The 24,679-nt window shown below is 32.6% G+C and overlaps 1 pseudogene; it reads right to left on the bottom strand.

Moving 5' to 3' along the window:
* Positions 1-21,294: 21,294 nt before the first annotated feature.
* LOC117929463 lies at positions 21,295-23,657 on the bottom strand (annotated as a pseudogene).
* Between the last annotated feature and the right edge of the window lie 1,022 nt (positions 23,658-24,679).

Below are 24,679 nucleotides of genomic sequence, written 5' to 3'. Positions count from 1 at the left end.
TAAGAAAAATGATTTTCTCATGCTCAAATATAATATAAAAAATAGGAAAAAAAAGTCTAATATAATTAAAATTAATAAGAAAATCATATATTTTTAAATTATTTAATTTTTACCTCAAAGAGTTAAATAGATAAAATGAATTTGGAGTAATATATAAAAATAATTTATTGGCTTTAAAACTTTTTTTTTTAATTTTTTTTCCTCTCTATTTTCTTTCCCACACATTTCTCTTCAAACTTTCTAAAACCAAACATAGCCTTAATGATGGATACCTATTGGGATACATTTTATATAGAAATATTTTATCATATATAAGTAAAATAGAAATTGAAAATGTATTAAATGCATCAAATGTATCTATTTTTTCTCTTTATTTTTAATTTATTTATTTATTTATTTTTAATCATTTTTCCTTATATTTTATCTAGAACTAAAGATAGCATAAGTTTATCTTTGGGAAGTAAAATATGGAGGAGAAAGAGTAAAAGAAAAAGGTAAGAAAAAAATTATAGAATTTTTATCTTATATTTAAAATTTTTTAGGGAAAAAATAATTAAATAAATATAGAGGAAAATTCATGGAGTATGAGTGGATATGGATGAAGTAATGGGGTAAGAAGACTAGGATTGCAGTGATGAATGGAGATGTGGGGTTGAATAGGTGATCATGTGAGGAAATGGATGGCGAGAGTATGGAGAGGCGCAGGTTGATTGGTGGGATAAATGAGGCTGGCCAAATATGGAGTGGAGAGAGAGAAAGAGATAGAGAGCAAAATAGGAAGTAAGGAATGAGAGATGGGTAGTGTTGATGTTATGAATATGGGGCAGTGAAAAGCTAGGGTAGTTGTTAAGGTCGCAGGGAAGTAACCAAAATGGGAATGTGTGAGTTGTTGGGCTCCCTCGTATGTGAGGGAGTGGGCCCCATATGCTTGGGGCCCAAGTCAGTTATATTAAAAAAAAAAAAAAAAACAAAATAGGGGAGATCGGGAAAAAAGAAAAAAAAAACAAAGAGAAGAGAAGATAGAGAGGAAAAACACAAGGATTTCATCAACAAGCCGATCCCGCTCATCTATGGTCCAATCGAACTAAAATTTGACAGAGATATTTGAAACTCGAGTAGCTACAATCTGAACGGTGGAGATCAGATTTTAAGCTTGAGAACTAGTATTACTACCTATGAACAGTAATGACGTTTTTGGGGTATACTTTCTCCAATTTTTCTTTGTTTCTTTTGCTAAGAGAGATTGTATAATCCAAGGCTATACGTGCTCTTGATGCATTTGGCAGCCTCTAGAGATTATTATAGAGAAGATAGGTGAAACCCATTATTGTTGATAGTGGAAGTTTGAACTGGACTAGGTCCCGTGGTTTTTCTCTTCGCATTGGGGGGTTTTCCATGTAAAAATTTTGGGTTTTCTATTGCATGAGTTTATTTATTTATTGCTACTAGTTGCTATTGCCTATTTAATTTTGCACAAAGAAATGGTAGAAAAACTCTGGTGTTTGTTGGAATATTGTGGATTCACCCTAACAAGTAATATCATAGCTAAGTTGATTAGTAGTGGAATCTCTTGTATGAATTAAATGGAAGAGGCCGGTAGTGGAATGATTAAACTCACAGCTTCCAATTATTCAATTTGGAAGACTAAGATGGGAAATATTCTATATTTCAAAGAGTTGTTTGAGCCCACTAAATGCAGGGGTTATAAGCCAGTTACTACAATTGAGGATGAGTGGAAGAAATTAAATAGGAAAACCATTGGACAAATTAGGCAGTGGGTTGATCAGAGTGTCTTCCATCATGTAGCTAAGGAAGTTGATGTATATAGCATTTGGCAGAAATTAGAGAGTTTTTATGAGAGAAAGACTGCATAGAATAAAGCCTTTATGATAAGAAAACTTATGGATTTAAAGTATAAGGATGGTAATAGTGTTGCAAAGCATCTCAATAATTTTCAGGGACTGCTGAATGAGTTGTCCACCATGAAGCTTGAGCTAGATGATGAGGTGCAGGCTTTACTTTTGTTGAGTTCCTTACCAGACAATTGGGAAACTTTGGTGGTATCCTTGAGTAATTCGGCCTCAAATGGTGTGATAATTGTCAAGATGGTAAAAGACAACATGTTTAATGAAGAGACATGAAGAAAAGAGTTAGGTATTTCCCCTAATACAAAAGCACTTTTTATAGAGAGGTGGAGGATAAGTAAAAGCATAAAACCTTCTAGTGATTATAGTCATGACAAGTCAATAGGAAAGTCAAAATCTAGAAAAGAGATAAAGTGTTTTTATTATGGCAAGTCAGGGCACATTAAGAGAGAGTGCAGAAAATTCAGAAGAGAACAGTTTAAAGGAAAATGTGAAGAATAGAAAGAGGACAAAGACATTACAGCAGTTGCATCTGATAGTGATGTGATCATTGTTTGTGATGATACGTGTGTAAACCTTGCATGCCAGGATTCCACTTAGGTGGTTGATACAGCAACGTCGTTTCATATCACTGCACATAGAGATTTCTTCTCTTCCTACACTAGTGGTAGCTTTGGTTGGGTTAGGATGGGAAATGAAGTAAAATGTGAAATTGTTGGCATGAGAGATGTAGAGCTAGAAACTAGCATTGGGTGCAAATTGGTTCTGAAAGATGTTAGACATGTTCTTGAAATGCACTTTAGTTTGATCTTTGTTGGGAAGCTTGATGATGAGAGCTACCATAGTCACCTTGGAGGGGATAAGTGGAAGCTTACTAAGGGTTCTCTTGTTTTAGTTAGGGGGAAGAAAAACAATACTCTCTACAATACAAAAGCAAGACTAGTCAAGGGAAAGGTGAACATTGTTGAGAATGAAGCCTCTACTGAGCTATGACATAAGCGGCTTGCTCACATAAGTGAAAAGGGACTTCAGGTTCTTGCCATAAAGAAGTTTCTACTAGTTAAAGGTACGTCACTATTACCTTGTACACATTGTCTGTTTGAAAAACAAAGTAGAGTTGCATTTCACAGATTTCCTTCATGTAGAAAACCAAATATTCTTGATTTAGTTCACACTAATGTTTGTACTATGTAAAGTAATTCTCTTGGTGGTGCACTTTATTATGTGATTTTTATTGATGATCATTCAAGAAAGGTGTGGGCATATGCTTTGAAATCCAAAGACCAGGTACTTGATGTATCCAAAGATTTTCATGTGAAAGTTGAGAGGCAAACTAGCAAGCAGTTAAAATTTGTCAGAGCAGACAATGGTGGTGAATATAAGGGGCCATTTGAGCAATACTGTAGAAGTCGTGGCATTAGGCTTGAGAAGACGGTTCAAAAGACCCCATAGCAAAATGGTGTAGCTAAGGATGAATAGAACCATCTGTGATAGAATCAGGTGTATGCTCTCTCATGCAAAATTGCCTAAGTCTTTTTGGGGTGAGGCCATGAGGATAACCGTTGATTTGATTAATCTGTCTCCATCATATCTTTTAGAGGGTGATATTCCAAAGAGGATTTGGATAAGAAAATTTATTTTCTTTGAGCACTTGAGAGTGTTTGGTTGCAAGGCATTTGTTCATGTTCTTAAAAATGAATGGTCCAAGCTTGACAGCAAGACTAAACAATATATCTTCCTTGGTTATTCAAATGAAGAGTTTGGGTATAGGTTATGGGATCCAGCTACCAAAAAGATTATAAGAAGTAGAGATATTGTCTTCTTTGAAGATCAAACCATTGAAGACTTGGATCAAGTTAAGAAACCAAAGCCTTTCAGTGAAGAATAGGTTGATTTGGGTCCAATCTCTCCTAACTCTATGGGACATAATGAACACATGGAAGTTATGCAAGAAGAACATGTTGGTACAGTTAACAGAAATGATGAGTCTGTAGTTGATGATGTAGAAGAAAATCTTGTAGTTGAGAATGATGGCTTAAAACAGTAGCAAGAACAAACTACAGAGTTGTCTACTGAAACATAGTTAAGAAGATCTACTAGAAAGCGTCAACCTTCCAGAAGGTATACCAGTGATGAATATTTGTTGCTTTCTGATGGGGGAAAGCTAGAAAATTGTCAAGATGTTTTACTGCATGATGAGAAAAAAGAGTGGTTGAGAGCTATGCATGAAGAGATGAAATCCTTGCATAAAAACAACACTTACGAATTGATGGAGTTGCCTAAGGGTATGAGAGCATTGAAGAATAAATGGCTACTAAAAAGAAAGCCTAAACCAAACATATCACAACCAAGGTATAAGGCAAGATTGGTTGTGAAAGGGTTTAATAAGAAGAAAGACATTAACTTTAAAGAGATTTTCTCGCCCGTGATTAAAATGTCTTCGATCCGAGTTGTGTTAGGCTTAGCTACCAGTATGAATCTAGAGATTGAACAACTTGATGTGAAGATTGTTTTCCTCCATGGTGACTTAGAGGAGGAGATATATATGGAGCAACCATAAGGGTTTACAATCAAAGGCAATGAACACTTAGTGTGTTGACTGAAGAAGAGCTTATATGGTCTCAAGCAAGCATAGAGACAGTGGTACAAGAAGTTTGATTCCTTCATGGTTGAGCATGGGTATGATAGAACTACTTCTGACCATTGTGTATTTGTGAAGAAATTCTCTGATGGAGAATTTATTATTATCTTGCTATATATGGATGACATGCTAATTGTTGGTTGTGATACTGGTAAAATTGATAAACTGAAAAAATGAGTTCAGCAAGTCCTTTGAAATGAAGGACTTGGGGTTTGGAAGTCAAATTCTTAGTATAAAGATTTCTCGAGATAAGACGAATGAAAAATTGTGGCTATCTCAAGAAAGCTATATTGAGAAGGTTTTAGACAAGTTCAACATAGGCAAAGCAAAACCAGTGAGTTCTCCACTTGGAAGTCATCTAAAGCTAAGTTCCAAACAAAGTCCTTCAAGTGAGAAAGAAAAAGAAGAAATGCGAAAGGTGCTCCATGCATTAGCCGCGGGTAGCTTGATGTATACCATGGTGTGCACGAGGCTTGATATTGCTCATGCTATTGGAGTTGTCAGCAGGTTCCTTTCTAATCCTGGCAAAGCATATTGGGCTGTAGTGAAATGGATTCTTAAGTATCTAAGGAGTACTTCTAAGACATGTTTATGTTTTGGGACTGACAAACCTGTGCTTGTAGGATGCACAAATGCAGATATGGTTGGGGATGTTGATTCTAGAAAGTTTACTTCTGGTTATTTGATCACTTTTTCAAGGGGAGCAATGTCATGGCAATCAAAGTTGCAAAAATGTGTTGTTTTGCCAACCACTAAGGCTAAGTATATTACTATCACTAAAGCTAGCAAGGAGTTGTTATGGATGAAAAAGTTCCTACAAGAATTGGGTCTACAACAAGAAATGTATCTACTCTACTGTGATAGTTAGAGTGCTATTCATCTTAGTAAGAATCCAACTTTTCACTCTAGATCCAAGCACATTGATGTGAGATATCATTGGATTCGTGATGTACTAGAGATGAAATTGTTTTGCCTTAAGAAAGTTCATACTGATGAGAATGGATCAGATATGATGACAAAAACAATACCTATAGAAAAGCTAAAATTTTGTAGAAAGTAAGCGGGCTTGGTAGAGCCCCTCACATAGTCGGGAGGGGGAGATTTGTTGGGTTCCCTCGTATGTGATGAAGTAGGACCCATATTCTTGGGGCCCAAGTCAGTTACATTAAAAAAAACAAAAAAAACAAAAAAAGGGAGATCAGGAAAAAAGAAAAAAAAAATAGAGAAAAGAGAAGAAAGATAGAAAAAACGCATCTGTCCAGATTTCATCAACAAGTTAATCCCATTTCATCTGTGGTCCGATTGAGCTAAAATTTGGAGGAGAGGTTTGAAACTTGAGTAGCTACAATCTGAACAGTGGAGATCATTTTTTGAGCTCGAAAACTGGTATTACTGCTCGTGAATAGTAACAATATTTTTGGGGTATATTTCTCCAATTTTTCTTTATTTCTTTTGCCAAGAGAGATTGTATAATCCAAGGCTATATGTGCTCTTGATGTATTTTGCAACCTCTAGAGAAGATAGGTGTAACCCATTATTATTGATGGTGGAAGTTTGAAAGTGACTAGGTCTTGTGGTTTTTCCCTTCGCATTGGATGATTTCCCAAGTAAAAATTCTGGTGTCTGATTTATTTTTTTATAGCATGAGTTTATTTATTTATTGCTACTAGTTGTTATTACCTATTTAATTTTGCACAAAGAAATGGTAGAAAAATCTTGGTGTTTGTTGGAATATTGTGGATTCATCCTAATATGAGTGGGAGGCTTCCATAATTACCTGAAAAAGACAATCAAAGGACGATTTATTGTCAATAATGTGTGAAAAGTCTATCTATGAGATAAACAACAATTTTAAACATGAAGTATCAAAAGTAGTAAAGGTAAGAATGCCTAATTAATGAAGTAGTGTGAGTTCTATTTTGACAATGTATGTCGATTGTGATATCGGCCAAGGTAATGTGTTAGGTGTATATGGAGATGAGATGAGATGTTGAATCTTCAGTAAATTGAGATGAGATGTTGAATCTTTAGTAAATATTAGTAGAAGATTTAGAAAAAAATTCAACAATTTTCTTAAACTTTAGAAAGAATGTGAAAACTTAAAATTTATACAACAAAGGGAACAATCATGAATATTTGATGAAACAATCAAATGATCAAGACTATTTTGAGAGACAATGCAAATTCTTGAATGACAAGTGACTAAGTCTCATACCATTTGTCAAAAGAGGCTTTAACACTTATGCAAGTTCTTTTTATCCAAGTAGCAGAAGTGTAACAGTCCATATCAGAGTTGGAGATTGACTTAATTTCAAACCATTTATAATGGCCTACTCATGTCCTCATAGCTTTAAAAAATATTTAGAAGATTAAAAGGAATTCATACTTATATATTGTTAGGAACTTTCTCCCCTATTCGATGTAAGATATCATAAAAAGTTGATTAACTATATTTTTGGTAATGAGATAGTTATGATTCAATGTGTATAATTGGTTGGATTTGACTTTGAAACCATAAAGAGGTAAAGAATTTGAATGACAAAAAGTATATGTAATTGCAATACACTCAAGGCTTTTAAATATATACATAAACATGACTATACAAGAGATACATGGATTATATAAAGAATACATATGTTGTTCCTAAACTTAAGGGTTAATAATTGACTGCTCTTGATTTATGAGTGAGTTTGATTCTCTCATAAAATACATTTTTTAAAACTTTCTTCATATTTTTAACATTTTCTTTCTCTCTTTGTTTAGTGCTTTTCAAAAAATCAACCATAGCCTAAAAAATTTAAAAATATTCATATTTTTGTTTAGATATATCATATTTAAGATTTTTCAAAAATAAGAATTATTTTTTTCTAATTTGATGATTATTTTATTTTTTTAATCAAATATTTCTAATGAAACTAGGGTTTTTTTTTTTTTAAGTTACCTCTACCAAGTTCATTTTTCAAACTAACATTTTTCCAATCTCATCACCACATACATGCATCAATCACTCTAGCACGTCAATAAAATTAGTATGACCATGAATTAGAATATACATACATATATATATATATATATATATATATATATATATAAAGCAAACAACATTCCCATTACCTCATAACCAAATCAAAGGTTCGATATATTGCTATAGTAGTAGTATAAAAAAATCACACTTTTCCCTAGTATATCTTTTGATTCCTCAAAAAATAACTGACATTTCTTTCTCTTATGCTATTTTCCTCAAAAATTAAATTATATGATTTCAAAAATGCTAAAATTAATCGCTTTAGCCCTTTAGTAAAATTAGTATGAGTAATTATCATGAACAAGAAAAAGAGGATTCAAATGGTGCACCAATCTACTAAAGTGAGTCTTCTTCCCATCTCATCAATCTAGATATATAGAACCAATCCTCCACCAACCTTCCCATTACCTCATAACCAAATCAAAGGCTCTATTCCTAAAGCAAGTAATAGTATAGAAAAAAATTACACTTTTCTTTACTGTGTTTTTCCCTCAAAAGTAGAGTAAAAACAAAGAAACTTACCTTTGTTTCCATTATGCTATTTCCAAAAAAAATAAATAAATAATTAAGTTTAGTGATTTCAGAGGAATATTATAAAAGAAAGGATAAAAATGTTAAAGAAGTCTTTTTTTTTTTTCAGAACTTTTTTATCGATAACCAAACATCGTATGAAGTTTTATTAATTTTTCTTATTTTTTACTTTTTTTTTTTTTGTTTATCTCCATTTTTTTCTTTCAAATTTACTATAGCCTAACCTAACGCAACCTAAATTTTAAATGAGCTAAATCTATTATTAGATATCGATGTCAGTTGATTGAAGATTTAGCTGAGATAACGATTATATAATTAATTGAAGTATTAGTAATAAATTAAAGCATTAATTGAAGTTCAAATTATGGGGACAGAAATGGATTTGCATAAAATTAAATGAGAACATGGGAAGAGAAATTTATGTGCTGCACTTAGAGAACTCAATCAAACATGGCAGCAAATAATGGCTTTACTAGAATAGGTTAGATGAAAAATGAAATGCAAATGTATATATAATAACAAACATCACATAGAAACTTGAAAAAATCACATGGGGATGTTAGTTAGACGCGAACTTGGGCTAGAATTGAAGTTGGAACCAAATTCCATTTGAAAGAAATTGAAGTTACATTATGAAAAGGTAAGATGATTAATAATAAAATAATATTGGAGTGTGAAGTCTGAATCGGTTTTGTTGCGTTTTGTTTAGGATGTTGGTGGTTGAACTCCCTACTGAGCTCATGGGGATCAAACCGATTGGTCAGTTGTAGGGATAACACATTTATATATATATATATATATATATATATATATATATGATGAATGACGAGTTTACTCCTATTATATATTTAACATTATTATGTTTTTTAAGGTTTTTTTAGAGGGCACAACCACAATTGAGAGGTTTTTTTGGAGATCTTCATTATTGTAATCTTTTTTTTTTCTTTTCTTTTGATTAGTGAATTATTGAGTGTTAGTACTTTTTGTGGATATATAGAAAACATTGTTTGCCTAATCACCTTCAAAATCTCGTGTTTTTTTTTATTTTTTATTTTTTATTTTCTTTTTATATGTATACATAGTTTTGGTTAACAAATAAAGAGTAGTGATATGTGAATAGAGTTAGTTTTTTTGAAGTCCTTGAATTCAAGGAAGGAAACTTACTAAGTTAAATGATTTATTTAGTCATCAAAATGTAAGTCAAGTGGGAAAACATAAGGAAAGACATTGTAAATTTATCCAAGGGTCAAAGGAATATTTTAAAGAATTGATGTAAAAAAAAAAAAAAAAACAGATGACTTAATCTTATAGATCAAATTAACCATGAATAAAAGGCACTTTTTGAAAAAAAAGAAAATTATATGTGAAATCACTATTTAAAAGTAAAAAGAATTTAAAAGTAAGGAGAGGAAAAGAGATAATTTTAGAGGTTGCAAATATGTATTTTTTGTACATGAATATTTAGCAAATTTGTATTTTTTACATATGAATATTTTATTTAAAATCATGGTATTTTTCAAGTTTTTGATAGTGCTTATTAAGACATGTCAAGTATTTCATTGGGAAGTATACAAAATCTATTCTCACTTTCTTAAAACTTTTTTTTTTAAATCTTTAGAAATGCTTAATTACTTTATATTAGTGAAAAAAAAGCTTCATCTATAAGGTTTAGTGTAAACTAGTTTGAACAAAAATTTCATTCATTATGGTCATGGTTGACTTAAAGTTAGTGAAAGAAAAAGAAAATTATACCTTCCTAACTTTTTCTTTCACAATGAATCAAAGTAATTAAGTTAAATTGTTTAGGATTTCAAAGGTAATAAAAATGATAATTATAATATTCTAATCAAAGAAAGAGATTATGTGTATTTTTGAAACTAGAAAACCTATTTTTTAATTGAAACATATTTTCTTATTTTTTATTCTCAAAAACATAAACTAGTGTAGACCCCATTTTTGCAAACAAAATGTTATTAGTTTTTTTTTATTTGCTTTTATTAAGGAGTTGGAGAGCATTCCATTGGAAGTGGGGGACATCTCCCATGAAGCTCCATGCATGGACGTGTGGAGGACATCAGCAGCTTGCCTATGGTGGTGGTTGATGAGAGAGACATCTCTGAGCAGGAGATGATGGATGGAGACTTGTTGAACCAGGAATAGTGGAGCGGGTAGGAGAATGTGGTACTAGCTTGGAAGGAAAACGAGCTGGTGAAAAGGGGGTGTAGACCCTCAATTTTGTCCCTCGACACTGGCATTTATCCTTCAGGTGTCACATCCACCCATCGTTCGCATATGGCACCACTAGGGCCCCTTTTGGGCTTAGTCGGTGTCCGAGCCTCGTGTGGGTTTGTCTGTGGTCCATTGTGGTGCATATGTGGTTCATTTTGGAGGGTCACCATGGCCATTTTCCTAGTCGTTCACATCACGCTATAGGAAGGAATTGGGGTCATCCCGATGTTTTAGCTTAGTTGGAGTTTATAGGGGCATGTTGAGGTTTGGAGCACTCCGGCTTGTTTTGATTGTATCTCCCTCATCCAAACTCAGAATCAAGAACCGTTTCTTTTTATGGATTCCTTATTCTTCTAGGAACATTCTGTAAAATTTTCAAATTTTTTTGCAACCAGTCGGCTGGTTGGCAGCCGGTTCAGCCGGTTCATCGAGTCAGCCGGTGTAGAACACTAATTTTTGGTAATTGTTTTGATCGTATCTCCCTCTTCCTAACTCGGAATCATACACCGTTTTTTTTATGGATTCCTTACTCTTCTAGGAACATTCTATCAAATTTTCAAAATTTTTTGCCATCGGTTCGACTAGTTGGCATCCGGTTTGGCCGGTTCAGCCGGTTCATTGAGTCAGCTGAGGTAGAACACTAATTCTAGTAATTTTGGGGCCCAAATCCTACATGGCTCAGGCCCGTAAGCTCCAGATTAGTTTTGGGAAATGTTGTGGGTCCATTTTGGGCCTTGGTTTGGGTTCTTTGCAGCCCACCACGAATCCATATGGATTCTTGGTGGTGAAGCAAGCTGAAAAATGAAAGGAGTGAGCTGGCCTTGTAAGTTTAAGAGAAGTAATGAGGGGTGTGGTTCCCATGCTGATGAAGGGGATTTCGGTGCTGAAGGGGAAGGAACCCAGGAGGCTCAAATGCTAAGAGGGGTATGAGTATAAAAGGTGAGAGGATAGGAGAGCAAGAAGAGGAGGGGACATTTTGGAGAGGGAAAATTTTGCTGGTGAGAAAAACAAAAGGTCAGTAGCATCTTCTGAGTTGAGAGTGTGGGGGAAAGCTTCAGCACTGTGGTTTTTTTTGAAGAGGAGAGTGACAGGATCTCAGTTTTGGAAGTCATCATCGGCATACACGGATCATATTTGGTGGAGATTCTGAGGTAAGCATGCTGAATTTTCTTTACTTACAGTTTTTCTTCCTCGTCTTCATATGCTTTTTCTCCTTCCTCGTCATCTTTTCTTCCCTTTGATATGAAGATTGTATTGCTTAGGTGTGGATAATAAAGGCCACACATGATTGTTGTTGATTGGTTATGAATGGTTTAGAAACTTTCTGACCGAATTTGGGATTTTTTATCAACCGGCTGAACCGGTTGGGAACCGGTTCAACCGGTTCAGCATAATAGCTGGCTACCTCTATCAGCCATGAAGAACACCTGTCTTTCTTTGTCTGGTTCTCACTCATCCGAGCTCGGAATTGAGAACTGTTTCTTTTGTTTGCTTCCTTAATCACTTAGGAACTTTTTGAGCGAATTTGGGATTTTTTATCAATCGGATGAATCGGTTGGGAACCGGTTCAACCAGTTCAGCACAATAGCTGGCTGCCTCTGTCAGCCATGAGGAACACCTACCTTTCTTTGTCTGGTTCTCACTCATCCGGGCTTGGAATTGAGAACCGTTTCTTTTGTTTGCTTCCTTAATCACTTAGGAACTTTATGACCAAATTTGGGATTTTTTATCAATCGGTTGAACCAGTTGGGAACCGGTTCAACCGGTTTAGCACAATAGCTGGCTGCCTCTGTCAGCCATGAGGAACACCTGCCTTTCTTTGTCCGGTTCTCACTCATCTGAGCTCGGAATTGAGAACCGTTTATTTTTTTTGCTTCCTTAATCACTTAGGAACCTTCTGACCGAATTTGGGATTTTTTATCAACCAGCTGTACCGGTTGGAAACCGGTTCAACCGGTTCAGCACCATGGCTGGCTGACTTTATCAGTCATGAGGAGCACCTGATTGGGCTTTGTTTGGTTCTCACTCATCCAGGCTCGGAATTGAGAACCGTTTCTTTTGTTTGAATCCTCACTCATTTAGGAGTTTTCTAGAAAAATTTGGGAATTTTTCTCAATAGGTTGTACCAGTTGAGAACTAGTTCAACCTGTTCGGTTGGAGGACTTTAGGTAGCCCTCGATTTTGGCATTTTTCGAGCCCCTATCCATTGGGGCTCAAACCCATTTGCTATAGGGCACTTGTGAGCCATCTTGAAGGTTTAAGTCAGTGTTTGATTTCAGTTAGTATGGGCAATTTTGAAGTTATGGGTGGTGTGGTCTAGATGAGTCTAGTTTGATTTGTATGACATTTGGGAAGTCCCTTACCTCATTTCAACCAGCTATCTTCCTTTTTGGCACAAGCTTGGATGCTTGATTTTGAATACATGTTGCATGACTGACTCACCCTCTGCTGTAGCACATGGCTAGGGACTACAGGTACGCATCGTTGGTTTTGATTGTTGAATCATATGCATGCATGGTGCTTAATCTTGAATGTTTGTTATGTGTTTATCGACCTTTTATGCAGCGCTTGGCTAGGGACCACAGGTACGCACCCATTATTTTGGTTGGTTGAATTCATATGCATGCCAAATACCAACTAGGATTGTGTGATTCATGACATCTATTTAGCCTAGGGTTTCATCTTTGACCCATATGCTCCCACATACCCAATTCATTAGTAGAGACCGAGTTCCGGGCCTAGAGGGGTGCTACCTCGCATGAGGTACCTTCCCAATGGGTAACCTGATCCCCGGACCCAGAATATAGTTTTCGAAGACCGCTTTTTTTCCATATTGGGGTCCTTAGGGGTTTTTGTTCTTACTTAATTTTCCCCATTTTAAAAATAAAAATAAAAAGTAAGTGGCGACTCCATACAACACCGTTCCTCACCGGGGGCGGGTTTTTCAAAACTGGAAAACTAAACTTTTTCATTCCTTCTTTTCTTTTGATAGCGAGTCACGCCGGTCCGGTGGATTGGGTGAGGGTCCACAGGGGGTCCAGGAAAGGCTTTCAAGGGAGGTTCTTTTGGGTGAGATCTGGAAGGAACGAGAAGAGGAAAAAGGACTTTTGGCTAAGTCGAAGGAAGCTAGGAGAAAAAGGGAAGCTGAAGTCAAACAAACTATTGTTGGAGGAGAGCATTACCTGGTAAGATTGATCAGGTTTATGGATTATTAATGATCATCACATTCTCTTATTACTTCTTCAAGTGATTATTTTGCATTGCTCGTGAGGTCACATTGGTTAGTCATGGTGGCTAGTTTCTGTTTCTCTGACTCCATTTTGGAATAATCTAATTGTGCTTTGTTTGGTCATTTCATATTAAAAAAAAAAAAAAAAAAAAAAAAAAACCTTCTTTCATCCTGGTTTTTTTTTTTTTCTCTCTTAAGATATTTTTCCTGGTTCAATTTGCCAACCTTTAAATCCAAATATAAAGAAAAATGAATCTAGTTTCTTCATATTTATTGGGTGTTTGGTCTATGTTCATTCTCTTTCAAAGCTCCATTTCATTGTATCCTCTGTTTCTCTTTATTTTGTACGCGGGTGTTCGAATCCGGGTCTCTGTTTTGGCTTCCGTACTTGAGTTTCTTTCTATGAATGGAAACCCGAAAATATAGATTGGATTCTTGTAACTGATAAAACAACTGGAGTCCACTATCAACTTGAATGAAGCAAGGGTGTTAATCGGGTTGGGATCATGGATGCTCTGTTTTTTTGGAACCTTTAGCTCCATGCTCCTGGTCTTCCAATCTTCTCTTAGTTTCATTATTTTTTAAGATAATGACTGGCAATGCCTGTTGCTTATTTTATAGCTTTAGTGGTTTGCTTGTTTGTTTTTGGCTGTGATTGATACTAGCAATGGAAAAGAGAATAGTATTGGTTTTGTTTCTTATGAATTTCGAGGCGATCAAAAGGGTCTAGTGAGGAGGAGGTAGGCGGTGAGGAAAAATTTAGATGAATGGTATGAGGTGATATATCTTGTAAGACTTGGACCAGCTCCTACGGGTTTCTTGTATGATTGGGGAACCTTGTTGTCAATACCAGTCTAAGCGAGCCAGAGATAGAAATTTTTTGTTGGATAAATCTGGAGAATGGCGATTAGACTGAACATACTAGGCAGGGGTCCAAAACTTAAGTCGGATGATTCTTAGGATGAAGGTCAAGCTCTCATTTCCGGTGGATCATCCATCCTTGTACGTCATCGTGACAACCAAAGTTACTGGAGTTCCCATTACAGAAGATTCATTTCTATCGGGTTGCAAGCATTCTTATTTTTTTTATGGGCAGGATGCATTTGAACCTTGCCCGAGATGGAAAAATTTACCTACCCCACTAGCTGCCCATACCCCTCATCATTCATGTCCTACACTATTAATACCATCATACCCATTTTATCTATCTCATGTACATATAAATTCCTTAAATGATTCATTTCAATGTTAAAAGCAAAACCAACAAACTTTAATTTACCACGTACAGTAACCACATGCTATTTTTATTTTGTTTTTTTTTTAACTTTTAATGTTAAAAGTTTTGTTCTTTATTTATTTTATTTATTATTTTTTTATATCCTCAAATAACTCTTTAAAATTTCCTAAAATTCCAAAGTTCCAAATTTATTTATTTATTTATTTTTAAAAATACCATTTTTGAAATAATTTTTTAAAAATTTAATTTTAAATTTAGTTTACAAACTTTAATTCTCGAAATTCACTTTTCCAAAACTCCATTTTTAAAATATAATTCTTCAAAATACAATTCTCGAAATAATTTTTTAAAATTCTAATTTTAAGTTTAACTTCCTAGGATTCAAATTTTTAAATTTAATTTTCCAAAAACCCCACAATTCCGAATTTAATTTTTAAAATGTCACCTTCAAATAAATTTTCGAAACTCCAATTCCTTTCAAATCAAAGTTTCAAAAGTTCTATCCTCAAATAATTCTTCAAAATTCCCTTTTCTTAAATTTAATTTTCAAATAATTCTTCAAAATTCCCTTTTCTTAGATTTAATCTTCAAATTTCCATTTTCAAATTATTTTATTTTATTTGAAAATTCCATCTTCATTTAATTTCCAAAATCTCAATTCTCACTTTTTTTTAGTTATTATTATTTTCGTTATTATTTATTTATTCATTTATTTAGTTATTTATTTTAAAATCCCTTCTTTAAACAATTTTTCAAAATTCCGACTTTCGAATTTAACTTCCAATTTCAAAATTCCAAAATTCACGTTCATTTATTTGATTATTATTTTCGTTATTATTATTAATCTATTTTATTTATTTATTTATTTATTTTAAAATTCCATCTTTAAACAAATTTTCAAAATTCCGACTTTCGAATTTAATTTCCAATTTCCAAAATTTCAATTTTTACATTTATTTATTTATTTATTTATTATTATTATCATTATCATTATCATCATCATTAAATAATTCTTCAAAATTCTGATTTCCAAATTTAATTCTCAATTTCCGAAATTCTCAATTTTCGAAATTCCAATTTTCCAATTTTCAAATTTAATTTCCAATTTCCAAAATTCCAATTTTCACATTTATTTATTTATTTATTTATTATTATTATTATCATCAAATAATTTTTCAAATTTCTGATTTCCAAATTTAACTCTCAATTTTTGAAATTCCAATTTTCCAATTTCTGAATTTAATTTCCCATTTCCAAAATTCCAATTTTCACATTTATTTATTTATTTATTTATTTATTTATTATTATTATTATTATCATCATCATCATTTTATTTATTAATTTCTAAAACTCCAAACTCTCAAATAATTTGCTAATTTCTTTCAAATTTAATTTCCAAAGTTCCAATTCCTTAATTTAATTTTCAAAACTCTAATTCTCAAATAATTTTAAAATTTCCAATTTCTTTCAAATTTAATTTCAAAAATTCCAATCCTTAAATTTAACTCCTAAGATGTCGATTTTCATGTAATCTTCGAGACTCCAATTTTCAAATAAATCTCAAAAATCCAGTTTTCTCTCGAATAATTTTAATTCCACTTTGGTTTTCAAATAATCTTTCGTTTTCTTTGATTTTTTTAATAAGCATGAATGAATCTTTCACAATTTGAAAATAATGGAAATTGTGATATTAATTCATGCAAAATAAATTGGGTTTTGGTGGGGGCCCTACATATGAGTTTTCATTTCTGATTATCAGTTGTTATGCTTAATGAGTATTGCTTAATCTTTGTTTTGCTCTTTGATGTACATGTGATGATTTTATACTTGACCTAACCTTGTTTCCATGATAGCGTACTATTAATTGCTGCTAAGGTACGATCTCATTCCCACTTCGCTTATTCTGATGCATGATTCACTTTATTATTTGATTATTTCACTGGTATCCATTGATTTTCTCACCAATTGCCACATTTGTGTCATCTTATTTAGTAGAAACTCGTTTTTTAGGGACTTAGAGGGGTGCTACGGTCTTTACCGTACCTTCCCGATAAGTAACCTAACCCCCGAATCTATATTTGGTTTCTCACAGATTGTCTTTTCCAAATGAGGAGTCACACTTAGAGTTTTCTCTCTTATTTTGTTTATCCTTTAAAAATAAAACAAAAATAAGTGGCGAGTCCAAATCATTTTCTAAACAATAAATCATTTTTCAAATTAAAAGGGAGTTCGCCAACGAGTGGAAACACATGAGCCGAAATATGGGGTCCACAACTAGTCTTTATAAACGTTAACAAACAAACCCTTAATATTTTAAAACTAAAGTTTATTCTTTTATTTAAGAATTATTTTATCCTTTAAATATCAATTATTATCAAAATTCTGTTTTCTTGCTTATTTTAAAATTTAAAGTTTAAACTTTAAAAATATTTCAAGTTCTTAAAAATACTTTTGTTTTACAAAACATTAAAGAACAAATTTCAAAACCTATTTTTTAAAACTACTTTAAAAAATAATTATCAAACAAGCTTTTTAATTTTACTTATTTCATTCTCTCAAAAGCCCAATAATTATACAACCCTTAAAAGTCGTATATAATTTCTTATTTGAAAAAGATAAGTTTATGAATCAAAAACAAATTCAAATGTCAGATTACCTATTATGAAGGTACGAGAATAAGTCGTAGTATCCTTCTAAATTCGTAAATCTATCATCTCTAATATAAAAGCAAAAAAACCTCACATTCAATTAATTAATCAATCAATACAAAAATAAATAAGACTTAATATAAAAGAATAGACAACCATACTATAAAGATAGATTATAAAATCTAAGTTGACAATGAATATGAGAATTACACGAGTTGATTCATTAAATTAATTAAAAATGATTTAATTATTTCTAATAGATTACAACAAATCTTCAAAATATTTCAAAAGACTTTATTTGCAAGAGAAAAAAAAATGATTCTAGATGATTTCTATTTAATTTATTTTATTTACAAAGAATGCTTCAATTTATAAAAGAAAAAAAAATGATTTGATTTATTTTTATTTACAAAAAATTTGTCAACATATTTTTATTTATGGGCTAATTTTTTTTAACTTATTTTTATTAAAAGAAATGATTTTTACAATCCAATTTGATTTTATTTACAAGAAAATAATTTTTACAACTCTTATTTGAAAAATTATTTTTACAATTCTAATTAAAAAAAGTTTGATTTCATTTGGGAAAAAAAAAGTTTTAGGATTCAATTTTATTAAGAAAAATGATTTTTACATTTTTATTAAGTATTGAAATCAATTTTTATTAAAAGAAATGGTTCGTTTAATTTATATTTACAAAAGCTCAGCCAATATTTCTTCAAGCTCTCTCATTGAAATATTTATCTGTTTGTTTTCTTGTAGCATATTTCATGGAAGCTTTATTGGGTTAATTTCTTCATCTTTGCATGGAAATCCATATTTTTAATTAATAAGCTCACTGAATTTGTAATACCCATATTTTTAATGACACATGTCCAAAAATTTTCATAAAATTATTGGTAAAATAGTCGAAAGGGAGATGAAAATTCACATGTTAATATTTAATTAGAATAAATTTTAAAAAATCAGTTAAAAGTCAATAATTTGAAATTTTTTACCAATTAAATTTAAAGAGTGAATTTCAAGAATTAGATTTAAATTTGAAAAAAATTTAACCGTTAAATGATTAAGAATATATTTTGAAAATTTTAATATTAAATATATTATAAGAATTAATTTAATTATTACTAGGTAATTGCCCAAAAATCTTAGTGAAAAAAACTTGATGAAATTTAATTTATATTATGTTGAAATGTTATGATATATTATTAAAAGAAATGAATTTAATATCATAACGAATCGATTTAATTTATAGTACGTTGAAATGTTATAATTAATAGTTGCAAGTTGAATAATTAAATAATGGAGGTGGTAATTTATGGATTAAATTTGAGATATTTGAAAAATAAAGTATTAAATCGTGAGTATGATAGGAAATATATTTTTTGATATTTTTTTTATGGTAATTGAATTTGATTTGTGAATACTAAAATTAAAGATAAAAATAAAATAAAATTAAAGGAAATTATAAGGACTTGTATTTTAGGTATAAGGATATATATATATATACATGTAGAGGGACTGGACACCAAAAGTGGTGCGAAAGCCACTGCCAGGAAAGAGGAGAAAAAAAAACAGAGAGAACAAGAGAAATGGAGATGCAGTGGAGGCCCGTGGGTTCTCCATGACGGAAAGCCTGCATTTTGAGCCACCAAACCTGCTCCGATCTGTATCAAATTTTGCGAGGGAGTTCAATTCGTCGAGGTGAACATCGCTACCGAGGGAGGAGACAGTGGAGCTGAAGCTGAGCTACCATCTCCATGGGGATATGGGAGAGATTGTGTGTTCAAGTCTCATCTAATGAAATTTTTTTTATCCATGTAAAAAAAGGTAATAGAATCCTTGTTCCTTTTCCTTCTGGTAATTATATCTACATAAGAAAATTCAGATCATCTGATGGCTTGCTTTTTTGCAAATGAAACTGCAGTAGTTGGTCCCTTCCAAATGTCTTCAAGTCACATGAAATGCTTCAACCCCATCTCCATTCAACAAAGCTACCTATGCTTCCAGGTACCTCATCCCCAAGAACATACCATAATTTCTCTGTTGGGATATTGTCTGCAATATTCTTTGATTTATTCCACCTTCCACTCGAGAGTCAAACCCAAGTATTGGTTACCCATTTCATAAAGCTAACCAATTTGACATAATTTTCTTTTAACATCAAATTAGTTAGTGAAAACATGGAGGACATGACCATTTTAGATCTCAACAAAATTTAATTGCAAATAAGTGCATGCATATAATATTATTTTTATAAAAAACTTTATAATTAAATATTTTCTTATAAGAATATACCCTAGTGGAAAAATATTATAAACCAATAAATTGACTCAAGAAAAAAATTTAGGACACTTTCCCAATGATAAATTATGCTTTTTTATACTCAAATAATCAAAGCATGTTTAACCTATCAAGATTTTGGGCCATTCATGATCAATGTCAATCCAAAAAAAATTATAGTATAATAAAATTTCAAAGGTAGTTAGTGATGAGGATAGCTACTTATCAATAAACAAGACAAAGTATAGCTACTGTCCATTCAAATAGGTGACGAACACATGTCCAATGACAATAAAATGACAGAAAAATTTTGCCTGGGAAGGACTTGAACTTTATTCTCCTTACTCATCACTTGGATTGACATGCAAGGATGACAGAAAAAAGTTCAGCAAGATTAAATCATTAATTTTACTATCCAATATTAATTAGGATATTAAGCATGTAATTAATGATCAAAATTAATATGAAATCTTATTGTCATTGCATGCATAAATAAAATCTTCCAAGTATGAATGTTAATGAGATGTTAGCCTCCCTCAGTGTCATTATCACTCTCAATTCATACGTCTTCTTTCATTGAAAAACTAAATATTTATTACATAACTCACATGAATTTTTTTTTCTATTTTCATATTAAAATCAGAAACTTTTATTTAAAATAATACATAAAGTTATGTTTTTAAAAATCATTTTCAAAAAAATTTTGAAATTTAAGATAGTAAAAATTCGTTGATACCATATTTTTTTTAAATAGTTTTTAAAATCATTATTATTATTTTTTAATGTGAATATCAAAGTTTTTATATCTTATATCAAAGTTTTCATTATTTTTTATTTTAAAAATAAAAAACAAAAAAGATATATTCCAGCACTTTGTATTAGTTAATAAATTAAAGAAATTTTCCGACCCTCTTAAGACTAAGGAACCATATTTATTGGTAAACCAATTTAATCATTTAATATAATTTAACGATTTAATTCAAGCCATTGAGTACGTTAAATATAAATATATTTGATAAAATAAATTAATAATATTATTTAAAGCCAAAATTAACTTAACCTAATAAGTAAAAAGGATTTTTTTTTTCTCAATAAAAAAAAACTACTCTTGAGCCATCATTGCCTAAAAAACTCAATTGATTATCAACTTTCTATAATAATGATAATATATATATATATATATATATATACATCAATTAATTGATATTAATAAAACTAATAAATATGTTTGGATTAAATAATTTTAAAACAACTTTCAAATTTAGTTTTAGCAAAAAAGTTGATATTTAAAATAACAAGAAATTAATAACAAAATTCTCTCAAATCATTTAGAGCTTGTTTAGTGGTGATTTTAAGAAGCGTTTTTAACCCTTCTAATACTTGAAATGTAAAAATTTTCAAGTGTTCAAAAGACCAAAAGCGCTTCCTTTATATAATCACTACTAAAAGCACTCTTTAAAGTAATCAAATATCAATACTCGGGTTTTATAAAATGTCAACTTAATTAGTTGCTCAACCTTAATAATAACCAATATCATCACCTCCCATGGTTTCATGAAATTTTTACCTTATTCAACAAACCTGCAATGCATATGTATTTCTTCATTTCATTTGGCCCTTGGAGAGATGTGAGCCTTCAATGGATTCTGCATCAGCACTGGCAGAAGGGCTGAAACTTTTTTCTCAGAGAGATCAACATCATCTCCATCCGCAGCAGTCCATTTGAACTTCCAAATCAAATTGGCCACAAAGTACTCCAAATGAAAAATTCCTAAACCATTACCAGGGCAAACCCTCCTTCCTGCACCAAATGGCATCATTTTGATCTCCTTACTCCCAGTCACATCGAATGCTTCTACCCCATCTCCAGTCAAGAACCTCTCTGGCTTGAACTCCAGTGGATCTTCCCACACTTCAGGGTTCCATGCGATCTCTGCTACCATGAAAAAAATGTTAGCGTCTTGGGGGATTGTATAGCCACCCAGATTTACATCTTGGTTCATCTCCAGTCAAGAACCTCTCTGGCTTGAACTCCAGTGGATCTTCCCACACTTCAGGGTTCCATGCGATCTCTGCTACCATGAAAAAAATGTTAGCGTTTTGGGGGATTGTATAGCCTCCCAGATTTACATCTTGGTTCACTGCATGAGGCAAGCCGAAGTGTCCAGGAGGATGACGCCTCAATCCTTCCAAGATCACAGCCTTCAAGTATGGCATCTTCTGCAAATCTTCCTGTTTCGCCTCGTCCTCTCTTGTCCCCATAACCCCACTAATCTCTTCAAAGACATTGGCCTGAATATGCCGGTACTTCACCAGGTTTGCCATGATCCACTGCAGCGATGTGTAAGTAGTATGTGTCCCTGCGTTGAGAAACTCGGACCACAAACTAACCAGTTCGCTGTCATTGAGCTTCCTCTTCTCGTCAGGCAGTTGCAGATCCAGAAAAGTATCAACGTAGACTGTTATACGACTGCTGTCTTCTTTGTCGGAATCTTCTTGTTGTTTGTTTTGTAATGTTTGGAAAATTTGGATACAATGGAGAAAAGAAACACTCTCAAACACTCACTTTGATATAATAAAACTCTCAAAGTTACAAAATAAGAACAAGAAGAAGAACAACACAAGAAAGGCTCAAACAAGATCTTGGAACTTTGTCCAAAGACTCTATTTCCTCCCACCTCTAGAAATCTTTAGGGAACTAATGGAAATAGTCTTGGGATTGATCAAGCCTTTTCACTTTTCTGCATAAGATTTCAAAAAGAAGAAAAAGTCATATAAAACACTCTTAGGGTTGAAAAATGGTTACAAGGATGAGAAAAAACCCATTGTCTTCCTCAATCTCTTCATCTTTGTAACATTCAAAAAATTAAATCATATGTTTAATTCACACATTAAACATGATTTAATCTCAAATGTGTAACTCTCTTACACTTAACCTCTTAAGTTTTATAAAGTTACAAAGATGAGAAGACTCATTGTCTTCCTTAACCTTTCAAGTTTTGTAACATTTCAAAACTTAATCATATGTGTAAATACCTCTTAAGTTTTGTAACATTCCAAAACTTAATCATGTGTTTAATTCACACATTAAAAGTGTAACCCTTCTTACACTTTATTTTCAAAAGTGTAACTCTTCTTACACTTTATTTTTAACCAACAATATATATATATATTTATATAAATATAACATGTAATTCCTTCTTCAAGCGCTCTCTGGCCCTTATAAGAGGGATCAGTACATCTTCTTGATGCTTGCGAAGCTGCAGGAACTTCTCCCAACGCTTCCGAAACAAGATCTTTCCTATGGTAGGCCAGAAATTGAGCATTGCCAAAACCGGCCAAAACTCGCAGCTGAGCAGCTTCGATTTTTCTCACTTTCTCCTCCTCAAGCTGATCCCCGAAGCACATCAGAACCAGCAAGCAATACATGGCGAAGTGGAAGTCATCCACCACGCGTACCACACCATCTCCGGTTTCAGAGCTCCTGCGAAGCCGAGAGAAGAGAATCTCCAGCACCCACTTGTGGGCTCGGGAGTACGCTTTTAGGCGCAAGGGGTTGAGGATTTTTGTAGTGAGGTTGCGGCGGAGGAGGCACCAGGTGGGACCGTAACCGGCGGAGCTGACGTTGTGCTGGTTGCTGCCAATGACTTTGTTGGTAACCGGAGGAACGGGGCGGTGGGCGAAAACTGCAGCGTTTTGAACTAATGCTTCGTGAGCCAGGGAGGCACTCGCGACGAAGATTGCTGGGCTGTTGCCAAGTGGGAGGGAGACGATTGGACCATGCTTAGCGTGAAGGTTTCTGAGGATTGGCTCAAGTTCTGTGTAAGATTTCCGAAGCCGTAGGTAGCTGCTTATGATTGGAAAGGCAAAGGGTCCAGGAGGGAGCTTCTTCTTGGGCTTGGAGAAGAGCAATGGGAAGAAGAAAGCAGCAATGCAGAGAGAGACGAGGACCCCGAACCAGGTCTCCATTGTTGGCCTTAGATCTTCTTTGGTTGCTGACAAGATATATAATGGTAAGCTACCATATGGGAGACTTTGTTCCACATTGAATAAAAGACTGCTAAAATTATTAAAATTCTGCAAATAATATTAAACCCTTTTTTCTATATTGAAACTAGAGAGTATATGCTTTAAAATTAGAACAGTGAGATGACCAAGTCTATAAACTGCCAAATAGATAGGTTAATGAAATTTTTAAAAAATCTTAAGTGACAATGTATAGAAAATCAAGAAGACAACCTCTTGTACTTGTCAAATTTTATTAAATTTTTTTGAAGGTCATTAATTTTTAGGTTATTTTTTGTTGATAAAAAATTTAAAGGGAAAAATAAAGAGTAAAAATAAAATAAAAGAAAAAAAATAAAGAATAATTAATAAATTATTTTTATATATTATTTCACATCCACCTAATTAAAATTCAACCTTTTATATAAAATTAAATAATTTTAAGATATATGAGTTTTAAATAAATTTTAATTACATTTACTTTTATATTATATTTTTATAGTAAAATTAAATATGGAAATAATATTTTTTATTAATTTTTTAAAACCGTATTAGTTTATGAATATGGAGAGAGGGAGAGAGCCTTATCCGATAGGCATTGTTGGAGAGAATGTGACATGGTCCTATCATCAAAAGAAAAAGGACGGAAAGTGACAGGGTTATGTCATATCAAAGAAAAATAATCATACCAATAAATTTGGAGTTATAAATTGGGATAAAAGAGGTTACTTCGAAGAAACTTGGGAAACTTGTGTTTCCAGCCTATGATTAGGAAAATATATGGTTTTGGAATCCTATATAAGTGAAATATGAGATTTCCCTGTTAATGGGGAAAACATTATATTTCTCGTGCACTATATACTATTTAGGTATGCATTTCCAAAATTGCCCTTTAGTGTTTCCCTGTTACTAGCCACCGGTGTCCATGTCATCAGGAAGGTGTGCAATTTAATAAGCACCAAAATTTGAAACTTGAAGTTATCAAA

Source organism: Vitis riparia, chromosome 14, assembly GCF_004353265.1.
Source record: "Vitis riparia cultivar Riparia Gloire de Montpellier isolate 1030 chromosome 14, EGFV_Vit.rip_1.0, whole genome shotgun sequence".
In the NCBI taxonomy this organism is placed as follows: domain Eukaryota; kingdom Viridiplantae; phylum Streptophyta; class Magnoliopsida; order Vitales; family Vitaceae; genus Vitis; species Vitis riparia.
Note: the sequence above shows the minus strand (reverse complement) of the source record. Positions and strands in the feature narration are given on the sequence as shown.